General features: G+C 40.9%; 1 long non-coding RNA gene across 1 annotated transcript; it reads left to right on the top strand.

The window, feature by feature from the left end:
- LOC123967646 lies at positions 1–5,175 on the top strand. The gene is made up of 3 exons (XR_006824300.1): positions 1–2,173; positions 2,905–2,982; positions 4,846–5,175. It is a non-coding gene; the product is annotated as an uncharacterized LOC123967646 (long non-coding RNA).
- The last annotated feature ends 1,028 nt before the right edge of the window (positions 5,176–6,203 follow it).

Raw genomic sequence — 6,203 nt, 5'->3', positions numbered from 1 at the left:
TCAGCTGTTAAACGCAGACGTTTGGGATTCCTGCTGGAGGGGGCGGGACATGTGCATACAGCCGCCATCTTGGGCGTCACGGGATTCTATTCAGGATTCTTTAAGTGAGGCGTCTCCTGTTAAAACGTCTCTGACAGGATCCTCTCAGTTTGTCTCTTACACTGTAAATTCACTCGTTCACTGTGTTTGTTTGTAACTAGAAGAGCTCACTGACCCTAAATTGTCCATCATTTTCACTAAAACTGCCAATATTCGACATCTACACAGTTGATTTCTCTCCAAGTTCACACAAGTTACCAGCCGATGCATCCTGGGTAAAATGGGCGTGTCAAGAACACTTCTGGGAATTTTAACCTTTCTTGCCAAAATGCAGACTTGTATACTGGGACAGAACTTTGGCCACAAAAGAGACGTTTCACAAGAACACAAGTACAGACGGGAACACGGGTTGAGAAAGGCCCCGAGTTTCGATCTTTCGCACTTTCTGGTGAGAAAGAACTGAGTTGGAGGTTTTTTCTTGGGATTATGAAAGATGCTGGAGCCGTGAGGATCAAGTGGGAAAAGATTTTGACGTGTTTGGACGCGGTTGTTCTTTCACATAGAGACAAAGCAACCAGCAGCGCCGGGACCAGATCGGCTCGGCCGGAGGAAAGGCCTGTCAAATAAAAAGTGAATGTACTCACAGCTCTTCTCCGTCTGCAGCTCTGGAGTCCTGAACCAGGTAGACCGAGCCGAAGCTCCCCCGGCCCAGACTCTGCAGGATGCTGTACCGCTTAGCAACCAGGCCGCAGCTGCCAGGGGGCGGAGCCTGGCCTGACTCCACCTCCTTGAACCTCAGCATCCTGTCAGTTCACCTGTGGAACAGAGGACAGTTTAACCAGGAGCCCAGACTGATCCTGGACCCTCTGAGGGGACACTGGTACTGCTAGTACTAATACTACTGCTGCTACTACCCAACAAGTACTGTTAGTAGTAATAACAAGAAAATACTATTATTATTATTATACAGCACAAAGAATGATTGTTTCAGCATGCTAGTATTTAATTTATGTATTTATACTCTGTATGTGCTTTCTATGTCTTCAGTTTGCACCTGAACGCAGCACAGTGTCATCTTAGCTGCTTCTCTTCCCTCACTTCAGTGATTTGCACGTCCTGTATTAGGTGTTTTAAATATTGCCTGACAGTGAAATATAAACACGTCGTCCTGGATGATATTTTTTGTATGTGCACTGTGGAGGAACCAATATGCAAATCAATAAAAGGCAAAAAGGCTTAATAACAATCTGTTGTATTTAATAAGATCAGATTTTTTAATGTAACATCTCAACCTGCAAAGCCAAAAAGCTGTCAAATATAATAAAAAGTACAATATTTGCCTTTGACATCTGGTGGGGTTGAAGCATAACGTGGCATAATACTCCAAATTAAATTGAAATGCAGTAAAAAATACTGTAGTTAGTTACTTTCCAACAGTTAACAGTTTGTTAGAGTCGTTAAGATTTCGTAAAGATTTCTCACTTTGCATATCAAGATATTAAGAAATAGATAACAAAAATATCCAAATCTTAAAATCTAAAAGCAGTGAAGTACAGTATTTTACAGTCTGAACAGAAATGTAATGAAGTATTCGTAAATTAGATTAGTAATAATGAGTGCAGGTAGAGCCGACATGGCACGGATGCAAAACTAAAATATTAATGTAGATATAAGGAGATATATCAGTCCGTGCTTATATTCAAATTATAATAAAACACGTGTAATTATATTATAACAGTAGATATTAAAGGTTTTGCCACCGCTTCACTCTCCACTCTTTATTTTGAAAAATGTTCATGTGGAGAAAGAATCATTTTATTTTGTTAAGTTGTAACCGGATCCTGAAAGTTAACTTGTGTCCACTTAATGCGAGGATGTCCGATAATAGAAACACGGTATTTTAGAGGACTTTTAATGAGTTCAGTCGCGCATTAAACAGGAAAATCACATTAAATAACCCGCTAACCGGTTTATCTACCGGCTGTTTAACCGTTAATCAGCTGATCGATGTTTGAGTGACAGAAACTGACGGAAAATAACGAGACTAAAAATGTCTGCGTCCGATAAAAGACGAAGATGAAGCGTCGTCCCACAAAAGATGATTTAAATGAACTGGTTTCGGTGAAATAAACAGGTGAGTTCAGAGGTTTGTTTGTTTTGTTTACCTGCAGCAGACTTCCGTGTTTGATCTCGTTCCCATGGAGATCGGAGAGGACACACCCCTCTGACTCTGCGCGCGCACACCCCGCAGAAAAGTTTAATTATTCATTTTAAATTGATTCATAAATGATTTTCTGCCTGTTTCACTTTTAATTTGCAGGTTTCCTCATTAAACATTAAGACTTGTGCTGCAATTAACGATTATTGTCATTTTTCATTAATGTGCAAATTGTCTTATAAAATAAATAAATACAATGTCAGATAAGACAGATGATAAACGTCCATCAGTTTCCTGAAGCCTGAGCTTTCAGATCGTTTTAATAAAGCAGCAGCTCCAAAAAAGAGTTTTGCTTGTAAAATAACTCAAATCATTAATCGATTAACAAAATAGTTACCAATTAATATTCTTTTTAATTTGTTCTCATATAATTAAGACCTTTGTTGTTTGATGGAAAACTTTTCCTCACTTCATATTGCAGTGACAACAACTGTAAATAATTGTAAATAAAATGCTAGTTTATTTATTGTTTTCTCACATCATTAATAATGGTAATATTCTGTTTCTCACATCTTTATTTACCTTCTAGCTTCCAAAATATATTTTTAGCATATTTTAATAAGTAACTCTTTATTTGTTGTTCATGTTTATTTATACATCATCTTGTTTAAATGTATATTTCCTGTGTGTTTTGTTGCTGTGCTGAGGTTTGTTCCAGCAGGTGGCGCCGGTTCCTCACTTCAGATTCTTCTGAGCTGCCTGGAAACCCGCACGACCTCAAACAGGTGCATCTAATTTAGGATAATAAATGGAGTGCAGGTGGACATTTTGAAGGCAGACTAACAGGTCTTTGAGAGTCAGAATTCTAGCTGATAGACAGGTGTTCAAATACTTATTTGCAGCTGTATCATACAAAGAAATAGTTATCATACATTGTGATTTCTGGATATTTCTTTTTAGATTATGTCTCTCACAGTGGACATGCACCTACGATGACAATTTCAGACCCCTCCATGATTTCTAAGTGGGAGAATTTGCAAAATAGCAGGGTGTTCAAATACTTATTCTCCTCACTGTATTAGGCCCTACCGATTTATTTTACAACTGAAGTAACTAGTTAGTTTCCCGATGTTGGAGCTATATTCTTATTTTTGTTTATTTTGGGCTTAAGTTAATTTATAGCCTAATTTATTTCTTTTCTTGTTAAAGTTAATTTGGTTTATTTTGTATTTATGCTTTACTTGTATTGTCGTTTGTTGGTCACATGGTGTTATGTTCATTTGCATAAGTAGGTCAAGGTGAGAGGTGCCGCAGGCACGAGGGCATATGGTTTTTTACCAGCGTGAGAGAGGCAGCAGAAATGTCTGTAAGCTTGCTTATGTGTGTGAATAAACCTCCTCAAACTCAATCTTGTTATGGACATCACTTTGCTTTGGTACCTCTGAACCTGCGTAAAGCCCAACCATGACGTAGCCTCAAGTGGCCATTTGAGAAGTTTGTTATTATTTGTTTTTGTTTATGGACAAACAGCCACTACACCCGATTTAGATTACTAGCATGAAATATAATCAACAAATAGATTATGGGTATGACTTTATTGATCCCCGGGTTGGTTCACACACCAGCAGTATGTAAAGTAATAAATAAAATCAGACCCAGATTTACCGATAAGTAATCAATCAGAGGCAGTATTAACTCATAACTTTGAACTAAATGCTAACATGCTCCTGTTTTAGCAGGTACAATGTTTTCCACATTAGCATTAGCATGCCAATGCTAATGCTAATGTGGAATTTCATAACTCACCTGTTTAAAGTTATGAATATTTAAGTTCGTGGCCAATTTGAGTGACAGGTGGGTGGAACACATTCTCATTCCCAACTCATCACAACTGGACGCTGGTCGAGTTCCCTTGGCGTCGCTTTTTAACGCCCTGGGTGCCCTTCAGCGTCGTCTTTCGGCGCCACTGTCGAGTTAGCAACGATAACTATGCAACGTAGTAGTGAAACTTTGCACTTTGGTTAGGAAAAGATCAGGGTTAAAATAACTACGTTGCATTCGTCGGTTTTGTGACATTACTTATGTAAAAACATTCAGTGTTCACACGGGACATGAACACCGGCCTCCTGGTTGAAAGTGCGGCTTCTGGCCGACCGTCCACCGCAACCACCTCCTTACTGTGACTTTTCTGTTCACTCTCCTACACCTACGTTTAGTGTTCAAAAGTGACACTGCAGGGTTTCCCTCACTGCGTTGAACTACAACAGTGCGTTAAACTGACGCCAACGGGTCTTGACCATGCGTCCACATGACTTGGGAGTGAGAACGGGTTGGTGGGTTCCCCTCTAGATGGCGAGGCATGGGAGCCGCCCTCCCTGAGCTCCAAAACGGCTCTTCAGAAGTCTGCGTTGACATCTTGGAGACTGCGTCCACGTTGACCTGAGGATGGCGCTAAACAGAAAGTCAGAGGATGACCAGAGTTATCCCAGTTCATCCTGAGGGGAACAGAAACGGGACAACTTTAGCATCCAGAGCGCCGTGCTGCTAACATAACTGCTTTACTGCAACATGAATGAGACCCGAGTTGTAAAAAGCTGAATTTTCCTTTAAAACACTTTTAAAAGAACTCAGTTGTTTTTGCTGTTTAGGAGGACTTGGATCAGCTGCTGCTCTCCCACTCATCTCAACATCATCATGAAGCCTGCTGACGGTCGGCTGCTCCAATATTCACAAGCACCACCAGCAGCTGCTGAGCTCAGGAAATGAAGCGGCCTCAAGGGGGACGAGAGGCCGCCGTGACTCATACTTCCCATCATGCCCTCCCCTCCTTCAGCCGAACACTTTCCTTCCAGCCTACAGAGCAGCTGTGTTCGGATCCGGTGTGTCTCAGAGCCAGAGTCACTTCCTACTTTCACTCACCTGCAACTTGATTTTTTTTGTCTTTATTTTTTTTATTGACGACTGATCCATTAAAAATATCTCTGTCATCATTCAGTCTGTAAGACACATAAATAACAGTGAATGTCAGTCTTTGGTTCGTGGAGTCTGAAGAGTTTATTTAGAGAAAGAGATTCAGTCATGGTGGAGAAGATGAAACCAGAGTTTGAACTTCACTGAACAACATTAATCATCTAAATCACTGCAGCAGCCTTCAAGAACTTTACCCCAGTCTAAATTAAGTACCTGGAACTGTACCCCCAAAAAAGTACGCCCCCCTTCTGATTGAGAGGTTTCTCACTTTAAGAACTAACTTTTTCTATGTTTGAAACTCCCGTCCTCGCGAATCTGAACAAACGCTGCTGACCCCGTTTTGGTTTTAAACTCTTGTAAGTGCAGACAGGTGAAAACGATGACGCAGACGCTCGGCTTCCTGATTGGCTCTTTTCAGTCATGCAAAGCAGAAACACGATGCTGCTGACAGAGTTTTAGTTTATTAAAGTATTCTGTACTGTGTAAATAACACTTGTGCTGTGCGTGTCTCCGTATTTGCTTTGCGTCGACTCGTGCACGCCCAGCGTACGTGAACGGTCACATGATGTGCGTTTTCAGTTTTAACGCAGATCCACTCCGATACGCAGCTAAAACGCTGCTGTGGACGGAGATCGTTCTCTTTTTACAGCTCTGTTTTAAAACACAAACGTAGCAGTGTTGATGTGTAGCCTTAGATGAACACGTTGAATCGTGTTTTTTTTAAATCCAAAACAGAAATATAAAAAACACAGTTTGCGGTTTTAGAGTTCTGCGCTGGAACTTGTCTTCCCAGCGAAGTTGTCAGGTTTGGTACCATTTTGACCAAAGCCAACTGTTTCCGACAACTTGCACTGAAGAAAGATACGCTGTCAAAAACAAAACGACATGACGTTGACATTCAACAACTTGTCGTGCACTTCTTAGAAGGCAAAAACAGCTATTTCCCAAACTGTCATGAGAAAAGGTGATTTATGCGTTGACATAGACGGGTTTCTTGTATACAAACACTGCTGGACGCGCCTGCAGCCGGGGGGCA

The sequence above is a fragment of the Micropterus dolomieu genome, linkage group LG03 (assembly GCF_021292245.1).
Source record: "Micropterus dolomieu isolate WLL.071019.BEF.003 ecotype Adirondacks linkage group LG03, ASM2129224v1, whole genome shotgun sequence".
Lineage (NCBI taxonomy): Eukaryota > Metazoa > Chordata > Actinopteri > Centrarchiformes > Centrarchidae > Micropterus > Micropterus dolomieu.
Note: the sequence above shows the minus strand (reverse complement) of the source record. Positions and strands in the feature narration are given on the sequence as shown.